Genomic DNA, 19,652 nt, shown 5'->3' on the forward strand with positions numbered 1-19,652 from the left:
ACACACAACAAATCGTGATACGCACATAGAATTTTGTGTAAAAACACATAATTTATTACTCATTTAGACCGACCCCCATATCTATGTGCACAGCTTTTTAAAAAGGGTACATGAAACATAATGTCATGCTGTGAAGTTCTTCAATGGCAAGACTACATCAGAACTGGATTCAAAATAGCCCTAATCAGGGGATATATTCTTTTGAATTCTGGCCAGCTGAATACTTAGCAGTGTGAAGTGACACAAAATAAAAGTGGATTTTTATATTGAAAACATTTTTTTTATTTTGCACAGCCTATCTGTTTACCTGGTTTTATTTTGTTCACTGAATAAATCCTTTACACTTTCTAGGCGCAGGGTGTTTATGACCTTGACATTGATTCCATGAATCCTTGGACAAGTTTATTATCCAAGGCTACAGTGATCTCAAGATCTAAAGTTGATTTAGTATAGGTATGTGCATATATACTTCTAAGTGTATTGATCAGTGTGTGTGAATTAGAAAATGGTGTGTGCATGGACTGAAAATGCCTAATTTATAGACATAAAGCAGCTTTGTTTCTGACACTTACTGCCCTATGGTACTATGTGTACAATTTTTTTCACAGACAATGTTTCATTTAGCACTGCTCCTTTATTTCTATCATTTGGGCATTCAGCCCATTGACAAATCATTTTCTAATCCTTGCTTTTTTAGCCTTTCCTATTTGAATTAACAGTATAATTTGACCCCAGGGCATACATATGCACAAATATATTTGCACATACCTATACTAAACCAACTATAGATCTTGAGTTTAGTGTAGCCATGGACATAATACTTGTCCAAGGAGTTTATTAAAGATACGTAAAAACTACACACAACTAGACTTTATTTTTGATGGCTGCACTATAAACATCTATGGTGTTATTGTCTGGGTAATTCAGTGGGTCTATTTACCATTAATTATACTGTTCTAAAATAAGTCATTTCCTTTGGCCATAGGATATTAGACTAGCACTAGAATATCTATAGTTCACTTTGTTACTATAGCCCAAGAACTATTATCTCACTGTTTAATATGTTACATTGTGTCTACCTGAGAAACAGATATGGACCCTCCCAAGCTGCCAGTTTCCAGCAAGTTTGACATTTTTATTTGATTGCCAAATATAACTAGATATGAAATGTCCTTATCACAAAAGGCTCTGGTGCAGCACGAAGTTTATGAGCCACAACTGACATTTGAAATTCACCCAAAGGAAGCTTTATGAGGCTTTAAATTGTAGGTCACGGGTGGAATCCTCTTTAAATTGTTCATAAAATATTTTGTCAGGTCTTGGAGAGCAATGGCATTTGTCTGTTGGGCGATCACTCTTGATTTTCTCAGCATACAATAGAGTGTTGAACATTTAGTTTCAAATTTTAGTTATAGAAAGGGAATAGCAGTTTCCTGAGAATATGGTTTAGTCACACAAAAGAAATGGATGTGCGGTCAGTACTTCTTAATTAAAATGTATGAAAATAAGGTGCACCACTTAAGATAAAATATAATTGAAGGAATAAATTAAAGGAATAAAGGTAATGGTACGCGTTTTAAAAGGAGCAATATATTGGTCAGTAAACTTTTAGCTTCCAAAAGATGAGCTTTTAGAAAGCATGAAGGCAGCTTGGCATTACTTTCCACTGCAAAGATAAAAAAAATCTGTTTATAGACTGCAAAGGTGAAAGGATTTAAGATGGCTGAAATGTGCATTATTCCTAGCTTTATGAGGATCCAGTAAAATCTTTAATTACGCAATTTTTGCTTATTTTTATGTTTGCTAACAGTTTTTAAATGAAATAACAGTGATCTTGTTTATACATAGCTGTGGCCCAAGTGTTTTATTTTAAAGCTAAACTACTGAAAGTCAGAACTTACTAAACTACATTTTAATCAGCTCAGTTAAAACTATTCTGTGTATGGCCCTAAAACATGCCAAGAGTGGAGCCCCCTTTGTATCTATACTAGGGAAAAACACAGAAACCTAGAAGAGCAAAACAAAGGCTGTATAGGTATTCAGTTCTCCCGGATATCTTGTGAGACCCAGTTCAGACAAAGCCAGCCACATGTAGGCTATGGTATAGTCACATACCTAAATGTGTGATCAAATTTGTTAACTCAACTTGCCAAGGTTTGGTAATGAAAAGAGCTCCTGTTGTCAATTCAGTCACCAATAGGGTGCAATAAAAAAAAATTGGAATTTCCTCACTATATTGATCCCTGAATGACCATATCTAAGTGTTCTTAAACTACCTACCCAATTCCACCTAATTTTTAGGTGTATCAACTGTGTCAAACAACTGGCATTTTCCAATGTACAAGAATAATTACTAGGCACAAAACATAACTTTCTTAGGCAATTTGTTACAATTTCATTTTAAATGCACCCAAAATGACCTACATAATGAAAGCAATATGCAAGCTGTGTGGCTGCATAACTGAAAGTCATTATTAATGTAATATCATTTTTAGAAGGTTTTCTGTTTGCAAGATTCAATTACTTATTACCTAAAATATGTAAACATTGCAATGGCAGAAGTATTTCTTAGTCAGTAAATGCACTTTCAGTTTCTGAATTTATTAAACAAAATGGCTGTTAGCAATGATGTAAAAAATGAATAAACATTGCTGTATAAGTGCAGAAATTCCCAGCCTATGGCAGGACATGTATTTACCTCTAGGACTGTATTTAGGGATGAAATTAAAGTAATCTTAAAAGGAGTGTTTTATCCCCCACTTCCACCAGAAAGAAAACACATCCATTTTTTTTATGGGACCGTGGTGTTTTTGATGCAACTGCAACTTTTTTTTATGTGACCACAACTTTTTTCTCAATCTGAGAAGTTTTGTTAGCAGCAAATTTTGGCGGCCGTTTTGCAAAAAAATCCGTCAATGACGAAATGCCGAATTTTGCAGTGAATCTATGCCTGGTGAAACATTTTGCTCATCACTAGTGGCGGATGCAATTGGGTCTTTAAAGGCAGATGGATGACAAGAGCTTTCCCATAATAGCAGTGGCAGTTGTTGATAGGTAAGTTTAGGTTTGTGTGTTGGGTTTACTTGAAAGGGTTGAACTTGATGGACTCTGGTCTTTTTTCAACCCTATGTAACTATGATAATATCTTCAGAAGTAGATCCTGAAATTCTAGTTTAAAGTTGCCTTAAAGTGATACTGACACCAAAAAATTTCTTTTAAAAATATGAACCTACTTCCAAACCTACCTATAGGTCATGTTGACTGTTTTTACTAAAAGTCTTGTTTTTCTACATACATCTTACAGAAGATCCTGAACCCGACTGTCTGGCAACCCGACTGTAGCTTCTCAATCTGTCAAAAGGACTACGTCATAAACTGGGAGGATTCAGCTTGCTGTTTGCTTCAAAGAGCTCCCCCTTCCTCCCTCACATAGCATCACATGGCGTTGTGAACTAGATAGCAGGCAGGCTTGATCTTTCCGTTGCCTGCCTACTTCAAAGAGCTGTGCCCCCTCTCTGCTCTTCCCACGAAGAATTAAATAGCAGGCCAGCTTAAGCTCTCCAGTGCCTGCCTGCTTCAAAGGGCTCCCCCTCCCCATTACACATAGACAACGGAGCTGAGCTTGTCACACACTGGCTGAAAGCAGAAGGGGCATTGCAGGTTTGTGATTGGGCATATTTATTCACTTGGGAGGCATTTCAATTAAAACCCGGAAGAGGGGAACAAACATGGCTGCTCCGTGGGTCTGTAATTCGTGCTACCATAATTATGAAGTGAAAAAACTTTGCAGATTAAGTTTATAAGGAATTTAAAACTGATACAAATTAAAACACAACAGCAGGTGTAAATTGTTTTTTAATTGGCTGTCAGTATCACTTTAATGCTGCGGAGTGCTTGCATTCAATGCAGTTCTGTCCCTTTGTGCTAGTGCCACCTTCACGAATGCAGGGGCATTAGGTATAGGGATCCTGTAGTAAAACCAAAAATAAGCTTAAAGAAGGGCCATTTTACTCCTTATTGAAAGCACACACAATATTGTGGGCAAAAACAATGCTATTTTACATTTCAAAAAAATTAAACTTTATTTAAATGTTTTAAACTAAAACAAGCAATTCAGGAAAGAAATACTAAAATGGTTTTGCAGAGAATATGATCAGAAACATAAAATGCAGCCTTGCCAAAGCACAATATACAGTATTTGATCTACTTTTCCTTTTTGTCAAAGATCAGCCGTGTATATAAAGAGCTGACTGAATGTTCTTGTTTTACTCTTCTCTGCTGATTTCACCTTCGAATCATGAGTGAGCATGAATACCGAGTGCTTGCCTGCTAGCTGTGCATGCACAGGTAAATCCGCCTTCTCTCACTGTCTCTAATGATGTGCAGCCTATGGTTTGATGTTGTGTCGTGCTGTTTTCACATCAGGCAGCATGTGCCCTGCTCTGTAACGAGACCCAAAGCTATGTAATAAGAGAATGAGTATCTGTTCAGGAAAGTGCTTTGAGTAATAGAGGGTTAGCCTCTTCACTAACATGGTATATTCAAACAAATAATGATACATTATGTGCATATTTTATTTTAATACTACCTGTATAAAATGAGAAGTGTGATACAAAGTGTGTACAAAGTAAAGTGAATAGGATCTTACCGATTTAATGGGACCTGTATTGTTCTGCTGGTGCAACCGAGATACGTATAGATTTTTTAAGAACTCAAAGGAAATTTCGAGTGATATAACTATCCCAAGCCTGGTCCCAAAAAAATCTGCAGAGGGGTCCAGCATGCACAGCAACACCCCACTGACATCCCCCACTTACTTGCTATTAGAAGGAGAGCGCCTGCTGACCCCACAGTCCAGCCCGTGACTGTGAGGTTTGCGTTCATTCTAATTACGCCACTAGAAAGTATATACACGTAAGTACCAATAAGATCATAAAATATGCAAGGTAACACTCCACCAATTCTCCATGCTTAAAGGACATGTAAACCCCACACACGAAAATGTAATCAGTGATCAGCCTCTTTGAAATCTTTCAATACCTGCCACTCTGGTTGTCCAGAGGTTTAATAGTAAGGCTGCAACATTCCCTTAATCACGTAGATTTCCTTCTCCTCCTGTAACCCACTCGCCCCCCCACCCTCAGGAATTTGCTTTGGCTTGTGGGCATGCTCAGTTGTTCTAAGTTCAGATTACTAAACATGCCTTCTAGTCTAGCAGCCAGTGAAAAGATGTTGATTGCTGGTTCCCATAGAAACTCTAAGCTCTAGCTGTCTGCTTCAAATTTTTACTCCTAACCTCCCTCCTGGGCTCAGCTCAAACAAACCAGAACTTTTATCAGAGACAGTTGTGCCTGTGTGAGTCTGTATTCTTGATTAAATGTATGCTGAATAAGGGTCTGTGTGTGTGTATGCTGTTTGCAGATTTAAATATATATCAGGGGAAAATGGCCACCGGGTGATAGCTGCTACTTGCTATAGGAAAATGTGATGATGCTGGGAAATGAAGGGGATATGTGCAGTACAAATGATGCCATTTGGGTGGGGGAGACATGCCCAATTGATATACATTGTAGGCAAATGTAGGCTTTACACTTCCTTTAATCCTTTCAAAGGTGCAATTATGCAATTTTCTACATATTCTAATGCTGGGATGAGAGATTTGGCCCAAACAAAAATGTAATGGAAATCATAAACTCTATCTCACATAAATGAGTAGATCTGAATATAGTAAGTAGTACATCAACCTTCTAGTGCAGTGATCCCTGACCCGACGCTTGCGAGCTCTCCAAACCCTTGAATGTTGCCTATTTAAAAATCTTGGGCTTGAAGACAAGCTTTATTTGCATAAAAACGATGTGCACTGGCAAGCAGAGCCTTCTGTAGGTTACCAGTCCACACAGGGGCTACAAATAGCCAATCACAGCCCATTTGTGGTACCCCAGGTTCTTTTTGAATGTCTGTGTTGCTCCCATTTACATTTACATTTTGAATGTTGGTCAAGGGTAAAAAGGGTTATGAACCCCTCTTTTAGTGCATGCCATCTACCATGACCTGACCTCTGATCTAATCTACCCGCCACTTAGAAATTAATACTATGACCAGACAGCTGGGACCATAAAGTGGTTTGTATTGCTCTACAAACAGATTAAAATGGGCTGAAGGTAGGGAGGCCTTTCCATGTCAAACCCTCTAGCATGCACAGCATTTAGATGGGCAAGCAAGGAAGTGCCAGTGGGTGCAAGAAACTGAAAAGCTCTATAACATGGTGTTAAGTAAAGGGCTGCATTTCATCTGACAGCCCTGTGATCTGTAACAATTTGGCACAAAAGTGTGATTGTTCTGTGCGTGGGAATTAAGTCTTGGTTCTAGTTACCCAAAGCGACCAAACAGGAGGTAAAATTTACTGACCTGCTATTTTAAAACCCAATATCAATTTTAGCTTGCACTTCTGTGTTTCTGTGTTAAAAATAATGCATTACCTTTCAGTCATATAGTCTGACAGGTTACAATCATTTTATGTTCATACATCTCTCTAGAAAAGTATTCTGCAGGGTAATACAACTATCCTGCAGCACAGCCCTTTATAAGTGTGCCAATACAGTAGCACCCCCCTCAGTGGACAAGAAATAAATGATGTAATATCCATGAAAATGTAAAATCAGAGAATTGATAATGTATTACAGTATATATTGGTGGGACCTCATTGTGTAATATAAAAATGGTGTAAAATGAGGGAAAACATTGAGATTTCACTGTATATATTTTAGGGCTGATCTAAATCACTTAAGTCATGTATATGAGTAAGAACAAGAGAGATGCAACAGAAGAAAAGTGTGAGTGACGCTCATCTTTTGTAACAAAAGGAGTGTACAAATGAAAGTGACCTAAAACAAGTAATTCATATGTACAACAAGCATGACCAATTTAGCTATGACTATATGATATCTGTTTTTATAATCTCTTTAAACATATCACAGTCATTAGGTCAATTTTTTTCAGCCCTTAGATGGTTCCTTTAATCTACTACACTGTATTTCACTTTGGTCCAACATAAAATCCTTTCTCAAAGCAGTTTTATACTTTGTCTACAATAATCTCTACCAGACCTCCTAATGGCATTTTAATTAGCAAACTTATTCTTTCTTCAAGACTGAGACAAAAAGAACTAATTTCAAAGGAAGCTCAGACAAAAGGCAGGGTGCATTGCCGAGTACTCTGAAAGGACAAGCTTATTTAGAAGCATTGCAAATATCATATATATATATATAATGAGGATGGTTGCTTTGTAATTGTGAACCTCTAACATTATCCACTCTTCTAGTTCAAACAGTTACTACATTGCAAGAGAGACCCACTTAAAGATGAGATCATCATTTAAGACATAATTTGGCAAAAACAACAAGTATTTAAACCATGTCAAAAATAAAAGATTACTATCTATCTATCTATCTATCTATCAATCTTCAGGACATTGCTGCTATCAGTAACCCTCATAAACAAAATCCTCAGTACTCACACTACACCCTCAGTACTACATCATATAGCAAAAAGACCTATTGTTAAATCCATTCCATTTAGCCCTTTCACAATATGTCAGAAATGAATCCAGAGAAAGGCAAAGAAAGCATACAGAAGACAGGCCTCATGGGGCCAAATGTTGTGCTCTGGAAGAATTAACCTATTTAAGTAAGTTGCAGGTAAAATGTGGTCGCTAAATAAATGCTGTTTCACAAATTTTCCTGTTTCGCAGATTTTTTTCGGCAAAGCAAAATGGGACAGATTTGCTCATCACTAATGTTAGTGAATTTGTTACTGATTTATATATAACATCCTTTTTTATTTATATAGGGATGATGCATTTTGCAGCACTAATTATTCATATCAGTCCCTGCCCAGTGCAGCGCAATAAGGACCCTATCACATTCACACAAACCCTTTGGTCAATTTTGTCAAGAGCCTATTGTCCTTTGAGTGTGGGAAGAAACAATAATACCTGTATAAACCCCACTAAAGCATAAGGAGAACATACTTACTTCTTGCAGACAGTGTCGTAACTAAACTGAACCTACAACCATGCACTACAAGGCAGTAATGCTGATAACTGCTGGCTGGCGCTTTAAATTCTTGGATATTTTTTAATTAATACCTTCTTATCAATGGATGTGTTGTTTGTTGAATAAACTATTGTACATCACCTGGTGTAATAACTGTTAAAACACTTGGCACTGTGAAGCAGAATATCCCCTGCCAGCACCCTTCTTCGCAGATGCCCTTTTGGGGCCCTGGAACTTTCTATGGTGATACAGGTTGTGGACCTACTCACTTCAGAGGTGAGGCCAGAGTAAGGGAGGTACAGACAAATGTGAAAATGTAATCGGGGAGAGGATAGAAGTCAGAACTGGTGATAAGTAGAGATGAGCGAATCTGTCCTGTTTCGGTTCGGTGAAATATTGGTAAGACTACAGAAAAATTCGCAAAACGGCAAAAAAATTAGTAAAAGCGGAGTGTTGTGTGACGTTTTTGCTGTGCTCAACTCTTTTCTATGCGACCACACCCATTTTTACGTGACTTCACCTATATTTTTCAGCGCCCAATTTTCAGGGAAGTTACAAGAAGCAAATAGCCATTGGTGAAATGCGGAATTTGCTGCAAATCAATGACTGGTAAAAAGAGTCAAGGTGAGAAAGCATGCAAGAACTAGAAAATCTCACCAAAACAAGCTTGAGCAGGATATGATGTATCTGAAGGCAGCTTGGGCATAGCAAAACAGCCAAAAGAGGATTAAAAGGGAAACTGGTGCCAAAGGGCAGAGGAGATGATGCCACAGCCAAATGAATAATCCCAGTACCAAAAGGTAAACAAAGGATGCACATCACAGTGCATAGGCAGCAGCATCAGTTTGTGCCCTGCAATATAATAGCACATGCTATGATATGTAAAGAGGTCTGGGACATCCATGCATACACACTGCAACATGGAAGAAATGATTTGCCAGATGGCACATCTGAAGGAGAGGGGAAGCGCTGGACCAGCAGGACACATTACGCTAGGTCATTTAGGATTTACCTACACTTAATGCAGCACAATAGACAAGTATGGCAATATGACTATATGTAAGGGTTGTATAGGGTCATTTTTGCTTATATTAGCATAACATAACAGTAAGTAAAAATTTTATCTGCAAAATAAATACAGATTTTATTTAATAATTAGAAAGTAAATCAATTCAAGGGGTGGCTCTACAAATGATGCATATATGTATATATATGTCAGATTGATCGTAAACTGATTATGTTTTTTGGCTGTCAGAGAAGAAAAACCTTTCTAGCACAGTGAGAATATGCAAACTCAAGGCTGATAGTGGCCTGGTCAAAAACTAAGCTTCTCCAGTACTGCAAGGTACCAACTCAGTTTAACTGTGTCCTGATCAGCTTATACTAGTAAGTTCTGCCATGGTTATCCAAGGACAACATTTTAACATATGTAAATAAAAGTAGAATTTACTATTACATAAAAAACTAAGTTCTTTTTTGTATGTGTACTATTGTCCGATGCCGTATTTCAAAAATTCTTACGCTGTCCATGAAATTTGTTCATGTTCTTTTGAAAAGTTAGAATAACCCTTTGATCTATGAATGATCAAATAACGTCACTTTTAAATTCAGAGCTATGTCGGCTTTTTGGTGCATACACAATTAAGCAAGTATATCTCTTTTGATACTTTGAAGTGCACATTTTGTTATCAAAACTGAAAGCCAAGTGAAAAAATGTAATTCCTTTGCTGTAAATAGAATCTAAAAATCAATTATGGCCTAAAAAAAACACTCAAAAGAAGAGCAGGAAAGCCTAAAATGTTCATAGAGGATTTATAAGATACATTTACATGAAGATACTGCAGACAAAGGCAACTGTGGCATTGGATGTATGATAGTTGGAGGTTTATAAGGAGAAGCTGCTATAGATATTAGGTGATGAGTTACTCTGACAAACAAGTTTATTGTGGAATAATACAGATGTTACAAGCAATGGATTGGTTATAGTGGAATAGTAACGTAAAGGAAAAGACAGGGTTGATATAAAATGATTTGCAAATGTTAATATTTTATGATAACAATAAAATATTCTGCTCAGAAATGTAAAAAGTAGAATTTCATAGGAAAATACAGATATATGTTGGAATAACTGCAGAACCATTCAACATATCAAATGGAAAGTTTTCATCTATTTTAGAAGGTAAAACCCCATGAAATAACTGCTTTATTAGCACAGAATACCTTTCTTGGTAGAAATTATGAATCTTATTTTACAAATTCATTGAGGGCTAACACATGTCATCGAATTTTATCTCCAGCTAAGAAAACACATCTGTGCAACTTTTGTATAGTAACATTTTAATATTTCAAGATCTGTGTCTGTACTTAATTGAAAAAATCTTAACTATTTCATAGCCAGAAAAAGTAAAACAGAGTTATGGGCAACTGCTTTTCAATGACATAACATGCATGGGGCCATTTATCCTAATGGGTCCCCAAAGCAACCAATTGTCATGTCCCTGCAGTTAGTTAAATAGTCATATGATATGCCTGGCATGCTCCTTTAGTCTAAAGGTGGCCACACATGTTAAGATCCGCTCGCTTGGCGACCTACGGGTGGATGATATCGTGCAGATGTAGGCTAATTTGATTGTTTGGCCCTGGGCAATGGCAATGGGTGCAGATGGACTAAATCTTTTAACCTGCCCGATCGACATCTGGCCAATTTCAGGCCAGATATCCATCGGGATGCCTGTCGTTCCTGGCCCTACACAGGCCGATAAGCTGCCGAATCGGTCTAAGGGACCGATATCGGCAGCTACAATCGGCCTGTGTATGGCCACTTTAAGAAATTGAAGAGATAAGGGAAAATAAAGTTCTTCAGTAGGTATACCTGCGCTGTACCACAATTAGCTCTCAGCACTGCATTGCTACTGCACAGTCTATTGTGGTCACACTCTTTGCATCCACCCAAGGATTATTATCTCATTTAGAGCTATATGCAGCAGTATTATCCACTCCAATCCAGGGTTACTTCCACCTAACAAAGAAAATCCATTACAGTTAATATGTATGACAGAAACACATGTACCAACATCCTTGTTTGAGGCACACAGAAAGGTTAGAATTTGCAGTTGTTCCAGGCGAGAAGTAAAGGATAACACTTTGTACAGTCTAGCCCCCAGCTCTTGTGCAAGGACTTCACATTGTGCTTCATGCTTGCCTGCTCTTCTTCATTTCCTTCCTTTATTATCACTGACTTTCTCCTTTTACGTATTCTTCATGCCATGTCCCCTCTCCCTTTTCTCAGACATCACCACAACCTTTTCTTTTGCACCCTCTCTAATACCTAATTTTTCCCTAGGTTTTCTTTTCCTTCTGCTCTTCACTGCCTCAGTTCCTCATTTTTATAAAAACACTCTACTTCTATATACTATACTATATTCTCCCCTCCTCTTTTTATCTTCCTCTATCACTTTGTCTGCTCCCTCTCTCTGCTACTCCTTATATATTTACAATAACTCATTATATTGAAACTGAATTTCTTTCCTGTAAGTTCCTTACCCCTTTGACAGCCAATGGCATGGAGTCGATAGTGGTAATTTACCTTATGGCAGGCAGTGTGCAATTTGCAAAAAAGGGTGCAATGCACCATTTCTTTACTTTGTGCATTGCCTTCCTTTTTTGATGAATTGATGCAGAAACCTGTGGTTAGCCCCAACAAAACAGCACAACCTACATTTAACAACACTATATTCATGAGGGGCAGAGGGGGCATGTTGGCACTTACGTGCACATTCAGATGCGCTCTTGTACTCCCTAGTGCTCCTACACTTCTCCTTACTATTTACATTTAAAAAATGCAATCTTTATTTTATCTCCTTACATACATTTACAAATAACTATAAAATCATTGAACATTTGTAACTAAGGTTTACTGGAAAGCTGTTTATAGTTGATTTAGTTGCAAAGTCTGACCATATAGGTCTTTATTTATTAGGCCAGAAATGTTTTATTTATTAGCTGATGACACATTACAACATTCTATGGGACATCCCACCAGACATGAAAAAGATGAAATGACTGAAATAATACATATTTTGATGTATCTTCATTTTAAAGCAGAACGTTATTTCCTTTTCAAGAGCATGCATCACATGTTGACCATTGCTCTTGATATACTGCCTAACATTTATTATACTGAAAGGAGGACAAATACTCATCTCCCCTGAGTACAAACTTTGAAGTTCTACTCTAAAGTTCCTCTTTCTGTTAAACTGTTGGTTTCATTTTATTCTGTTCAATGCATTGCCAGAGCTCTTGATTACTGGTCATGTGTTAACACTTTGGAAATTGCACTGACTTGAATGCTGCATGAATTACAGGAAAAAGTGACCAGACTGACTTGCTCAAGGAGGAAGCAGCTTTAATTAAATGAATCACTCTAGGCTCCTTTAGCTACAGAATGCTTCCCAGTGGTATTACACATTTTCCCTCGGCAGTAATGAATATTTTCTTGGCATTAAAATATGTCCTGGACCTATAATTACATCCCTCCTCATATTCCTTGGTTCAAATGCAATTAAATTAGTAGATTTGAGGCTTTAAGTCAACTGCAACAATAGGGTTAACACAGCTGTCCTTAGGGAGATGCAAATATGGGATTGGCTCAACACACACTGAGACTGAGAGAAGGTTAAATCAACTTTGGACTGAAAATGTATTTCTCTATTGTGTAGGTACACTTTGGGGTCTATTTGTCAAGCTGTGTAAAAAAAAGCACCAATCAAACACAGAACACATTTGCTATCTGAATGCCAGTTATTCCAGTGTATTTATCAAGCTGCAATTAAACAATTGAATATCTCTTTGTTAATTTCCAGCCCAAAAAGCAGCAGCTGCTTGAACAATGCTGTGTAAGAAATGGTATTCTCACCTGCCAATTTTAACTTGCTTTTTTATGCATCATCTTTCCCTGGAATGACTTGCCACCTCAATATTTTCAGCTGACATTATTTGCACTGCTAAAGTTTGAGGTGGTGTAAATATAGTAGTGTAAAAGAAACGCATACCTTTATAAATACTGTGGCTAGCTCTTTTTTAATGGATAATGCTAAGAAGAAATACACAGCTTTATAAATATCACTTATTTTACATAACTTTTTTTTTATTTTTTTTCACCTTTTCTCCCACACAGTTTAATAAATAGTACTGTAGCATGGTTGGGAAAATCATAGAAGTAAAGTATATTCCTCCCAGAATCCTCTATGAAGCAGCACAAAGGGCTATGAAATGAGGGGACTGTGCAGCTGGACGCTCTCTTTGCATTCTCTCGCGTTTTTATGTGTATTTCGGCTACATGTGCCTGCACCCAAGCGTATCTCATTCATACGGGTGCAGGCACATGTAGGAGGCGTAGGGCGGTATTTTTAGCAAGCGCTTTTCCTCTTGGCGAAAATATCTGCCCTACGCCTCGTCTGCCATCAGCCTAAGGGGTGATTAGCCTCACCTGGAGTTGAAAGGTTCTCGAAGGGTAGTGTCTGGGCTGCTTTCTCCTGAGAAAGAGGTGAGACACTGGAGCTGCAGTGTGGAACTTATCCTGTTTGGGGAAAAGTGTGTTTGGGACCTGTTGGAAACTATTTTGGTTCTTCACAGTTACCTCTGAGAGCCAGAGGAATATTTGTCCACAGAGGTGGATGGCCTAGTAGCAAGAACCAGTTACTGTATGCTGCCCTAAAGACTGAGGAACTGAAGTGCAGCCGCTTCTGAGAAAGCACAGGAATCCTATAAAAAACTGTGTGTGTAACCTGCAGTTTGCTATATTGGCTTATTCTGCCCAAGTGTGGCTGTGTGTGTCCCCCGGGAAGGACAGTTTTCAGTTTCAGCAAGACTGCTACTTTTGGTTGTATTTGGGATATCAGCTCTATAAACTTTTATTTGCTGTCAAGCCTGCTGTGTTAAATAAACTTACACCAGAATTCAGCTGGAATCCCTGTGTACCTGTCTCTTACTTGTGTGAAAGGAGCGGACGCCTCTACCTAAAGAGCTAAATCCCCACAGTACACATTATCTAGAAATGGCTCTGCTCATTTATTTTTGCAAAAATCTTATATACTTAATCTTATATACTGTATGTAGTTTGAAACCATTTACCTGCTCTTTTAAACAATTTCTCTATCTTGATAGATTAGAATAATTCTGTAACACATAGCATGGCAATACTCTATATATTAAAGGACATGTAAACCCCACACAAAAATGTAATCAGTAAATAGCCTCTTTGAAATCTTTCAATACCTGCCACTCTGGTTGTCCAGAGGTAAATAGTAAGGCTGCAGCATTCCCTTAATCACTTAGATTTCCTTCTCCTCCTGTAAGCCACTCGGCCCCCTCCCTCAGGAATTTGCTTTGGCTGTTGGCTTGTGGGCATGCTCAGTTGTTCTAAGCTCAGATTACTAAACATGCCTTCTAGTCTAGCAGCCAGTGAAAAGATGGCAATTGCTGGTTCCCATAGAAACTCTAAGCTCTAGCTTTCTGCTTCAATTTTTTTTCTCCTAACCTCCTCTACTGAGCTCAGCTCAAACAAAGCAGAACTTTTATCAGAGACAATTTTGCCTGTGTGAGCCTGTATTCTTGATGAAATGTATGATGAATAAGGGTCTGTGTGTGTGTATGCTGTTTTGCAGATCAGAGGAAAAATGGCCACCGGGTGAAAGCTGCTACTTGCTTTAGGAAAATATGATGATGCTGGCAAACAGAGGGGATACATTCAGTACAAATAATGTCATTTGGGTGGGGGAGACATGCCCAACTGTACACTGTAGGCAAATGTAGGCTTTACATGTCCTTTAACTACAGGGTCATAAAATAATAAACAGGTCAAGGATATGTGGGATCTTAGAACAGACCTCTAAGAAATTTTTGACAGTAACCTGTAAAGTAAAATGCCTTGCAGTCAATGCTCTGCTTACCGACTCACTTTTGACTTGCTTTTTCAATGCCCTGTGACCAGGAATTAGTATATGGGGTTAGGATTGTGTTAATGTCTGATCCTATTGCATGGTAATGAGAATCAGGAGGATGCTAACAGACAACAGCACAATATTTCTTGTAGGGCCTACAGTAACATAGATCATCAAGGTCAACTGCCAGGCCAAGATAAATGAAAGTTGAGTTCTTGTATGTAACAAAGAGAGTCACAGCAGTCAGCAAACAATGTGCACAATGTCCTAGACACGATGAAGTGGGTCAGGTTCAAGTTCATAACAAAACAATACTGCTTAGAGGACTAAAGAAGTGTAGGAATGTATGACCTGCAAACTACATTTCTGCTAGGGATACAATTGCCACCTAGGAACTGCTAGGTTTGGTGGCAACCTCCCAAGATATGCTGAAAATATACAATTTTACCATTGTAGGCATATTGCTGGATTTCCCCTCTGATGTGTATGTGTGTTTAAAGAGGTGGGAACAAGTACAGGCCAGTACATTGCTGATAAGCTCCAATGCTACCAGTGGGTGTATGCCATATGGTCCTCTACATTCACCTACCGTTAAGGTTTCTGTCCACATTAGTGAATTAAGTGAGTTAATATAAATACATATAATATAATTGCATTGCAGCTAAAGGGTAATAATTAGAAGCAAAATAATTAGCTATGCTGTCAAATTTTGCAGAATTTGACTTCATTATTATATTAGTGTTACCCAGCTGAGATCAATAGTAAGAAGAAGAACGTGTCAGTTAAGTCTTACTACAAATGTGCTTTAGTGAGCTAAAGCCCTCTGGGCCTGCTATAGTTGTAATTACTAGCTTATAGAGATCTGTAGATAATAACTAGCAATAATAGTCATTTTGTTGCAGGGGGTAGGATTGGGGAGATTACATGTGCACAAAGAACACAGACTTGCAATAGGTCAGTGTTGCTAAACTGCAGTTTTTATCATCAAGTTAAAATAATTTACTTTCATTTACTTGTAGTCAGTAATGCAGTTACAGTATATAAGCACTGTGATCTCTGCACCCTGAATCTTATAAATTGTAACCCTAAATCTTAAGGCTGATGGCAGACGTGGCATAGGGTGGATATTTTCATCAAGCGGAAAAACGCTTGCCGAAAATACGCCCTCCTACTGTAAAAAGGTAGGCGATTTTTACAGTAGGGGGGCATATTTTTGGCAAATGTTTTTCCGCTTGCCAAAAGTATCTGCCCTACGCCAGGTCTGCCATCATCCTTACATTTTTCTGTCTCCTACGTTGTGTTTCAAGCCAGACAAGTGTTTATCCTTAAATGTTATATCAGTGGGATCTAACTTTCTTTTCATAGTAGCAGCCATACAACAGCTATCCTCACTCTATGATGCTAGGAAATAGTAACCTTTTGCATAGAGTACCTGTGTTACATTATTCATACAATATAGGAGGCTTTACCTACCTGGGGTAGGACTACCACAGGGGGTTTACATTGATCTGGTATGGTTGCTTTTCAATTTTTCAAAATGCATGAACTTGCTCAGGGGACCAGGGAATGTGCATTGATCAATCCCTCTCTTTTGTATGGTTGTAGCTTAATTTGGTCAGATCAGTTGCACTTCCTTTGTACTTATATATTTTAACTTAGCCTTCAAGTGCTCACACAACCATCCTTTTTATGTTTATTTATTTTTTTAAATTAATGAAAATTTTAACACTTCAGTCAATGGATAGAAGAGTTTCTGTAAAGTGGATAGTTGGTGGAAAATATTACAGCACTAAGCACCCTAGCCGTGCAATAGCATTTGAGAGTTGTACAGTTAGTACAAAATGTCACTGCTGTATAGACACATTTATCCGGTGATAACCCATGGTCAAGGTAAGATATACATATTTGTTAACAGTTCCTTTGCATAGAACCTTTAACTTTAAGCATATTAGTGAAATGTGCTTACCTTAGTCACCAAGATCTAACAACACTTGTCCAGTCAAACAGACACCCCAGCTGTTCAGGGAGAGAGAGAGAGGAGGGGGGGAACAGTTAATTATTTAGGATAACTATACACACACTGCAATATTTACATCTATACCCATACACTGTAGCCCTTATTTGCATTTCTTATGGGTTTAAGCGCTGGAATGTGCTTTTCCTTTTTCTTTTTTGTTGTGAAAGCTGTACTGTGCACCTTGTGCTGGTTTAAAAATCTGGCACAAAATGCAGGTGTGGACATCAAAGCCCGCAGTGCGTAGCCTTCACTAGCACTCCCTAGGTTGCACATTTTAATGATGCAAAAGCTAACCAGTGTTTCAGGGGTCAGTCTCATGTTGTCTATCTACTGCTCGCTTGAATTTAGAGGTCAAAAATTAAGCAGCCCTTTTTAGTATGAAATTTGTGCTACATTGTGTTCCAAAAATAGAAAATCCCACCAGTTGGCAACAACCAAAGAATTCAATAAATAACCAACCTCAAAAAACTAATTAGTTTCCCACAATCTTTAAATGGAGTATACATTTTCTATAGTGGAAGCAGACCACAGTGAGATGTACCAGTTAAATAGCTCTATGCTGCTTCTCAAGAACTACAGTTATTTACTTCTTGACCTACTTCTTCTGACCCATCTTCAACCTTCTTAGTGTATGCTGAGAAATGAACATTGGAGATTGCTTGAAGCATATGGATTATTATATGTTGTCCCCTTTGCTTTAAGTGGATTAAAAGACTGGTAAATTCTATTTATCATACCTGGAAGTGCATCACACCATTGATTAAGCCTAAAAATGATAGGCCTTCCTATTCATTACATTAGAAGTCAAAGACATTGCACCTTAAAGGAAAACTATACCCCCAGAATAAATACCCAACTAAAAGATAGTAAATAATGCCCTTTTACATCCTTGATCCACCATTTAGTGATGGGCTGTGTGCCTCAGAGATCACATGACCAGAAATAATGCAGCTCTAACTGTAACAGGAAGTAGTGTGGGAGCCAAAGACAGAACTGTCCATTAATTGACTGACGTGGCCTAGCATGTATGTGTGTGCCCTGGCTTGTTTGTGTGCACTGTGAATCCTATGATCCCAGTAGGCGGCCCTTAATTTTTAAAATGGCAATTTTCAATTTAGAATTACCCAATAGCACATATTACTAAACAAATTATATTTTTATGAAACCGGTTTATTTAAATGAAGCAGGGTTTTACATATGAGCTTATTTATACAATATATTTTTACAGAGATCTACATTGTTTGGGGGTATAGATTTCCTTTTATACCAAAAGCTGCTGGACCCACTGGGTAACATTGGTACATCACATTTATAGTTCCCACTTGCCACATAGGGAGCAAAGATGCAGAGATACTTTAAGGCCATAGCTAAAGGGCATGGTTAAAGTGCATAGCTGCCAAATGTAATTCATAAAAAAGCAAAGAAAAGAGCTGTGTTATAGTCTTTGTAACAAGTCACCATGGTATTTATTTTCAACAGGACATTGTTCAGCCAGCATTTCAGAAGGAGACACAACAATAGAAAAAAGTGTTTTGGATTATTGTCACAAGTCCAATTACAGGATTAATAAGAACTCATACAACTGAATAACATAAAATACACTTTTAATAAGATCTCCACTTTATTGGTCAGGGTCATGCCATGCAACGGGAGAAAAATGTTTTGCTTCTAACAGAGAAAAATTACAGGATAGGCAAAAATTGCACATTTGCTTTCATTAAAGTACATTACATTCGTCTGCACTTATTCACCCCAATTATACAGAAGTAGAGCGTTTAGGTCTGTGTGCAGGCCTAGCTAATAGGTTCAGACTACATCAGACAATTGCATATCACGCTCTGGATCATGCAGTGATTTATTGGGAAATGTATTGGGAACAATCACTGGGAGGTTTCAGTTTGTAACAACAAGAGATTAAGCTGAAATAATTACAATGTATTACAGGTATAGGATCTGTTATCCGGAAACCAGTTATCCAGAGTTCCAAATTACAGGAAGGCCATCTCACATAGGCTTCATTATAAGTAAATAATTTTTTTTTTAATAGTTTCCTTTTTTTCTCCATAATAATAGACCAGGTAGGATTGTTTTGCTGCCACTGTGCTACTGTTTGATTTGATGATTAAATGATTTTTCATTAGACATGTATGGAGATCCAAATTACAGATAGACCACTTATCCTGAAAACCCTAGGTCCCGAGCATTCTGGATGACATGTCATATACCTGTATTCCATTATGGAATTAAAATCTATATTGAGAAGAAGACTGTGACTGTGACTGTGGTCACTATCATAACTAAGGTTTAATACACAATTACATTTACCTTCACTGCCAAAGATTTCATTGTGAACAATAAGAATTAATAGAACAATCTTCTCTGTTAAGAGTATCAATGTTGGTATATATGGTTTATGTATGTGAGTGTATAGATAGATCAGTATAGGTTTGTGTGTGCTGGGTTCACTTGAAAGGGTTGAATTTGATGGACTTTGGTCTTTTTTCAACCCAACTTAACTATATAACTATGTATGTATAGTAGTAGTCAAACATCAAAGGTTTCACCCTGAAATGTCTGTATTTTGGGGAGATAATGGTGTCTTCTTTATGATTCAAAGCTTCTGCATCCTACCTGATCAAA

At 37.8% G+C, this 19,652-nt stretch overlaps 1 protein-coding gene across 1 annotated transcript in view; it reads right to left on the bottom strand.

Annotated features, from left to right (window-relative positions):
* lrfn3 (leucine rich repeat and fibronectin type III domain containing 3) overlaps positions 1-19,652 on the bottom strand; it is a 273,218-nt gene that overhangs the window by 77,451 nt on the left and 176,115 nt on the right. The window contains exon 3 of the mRNA XM_018096347.2: positions 16,962-17,011. The gene's annotated coding sequence lies outside the window, so the exon portion shown is untranslated. The remainder of the gene's footprint in view (positions 1-16,961; positions 17,012-19,652) is intronic.

The sequence above is a fragment of the Xenopus tropicalis genome, chromosome 8 (genome assembly GCF_000004195.4).
Source record: "Xenopus tropicalis strain Nigerian chromosome 8, UCB_Xtro_10.0, whole genome shotgun sequence".
NCBI lineage: Eukaryota > Metazoa > Chordata > Amphibia > Anura > Pipidae > Xenopus > Xenopus tropicalis.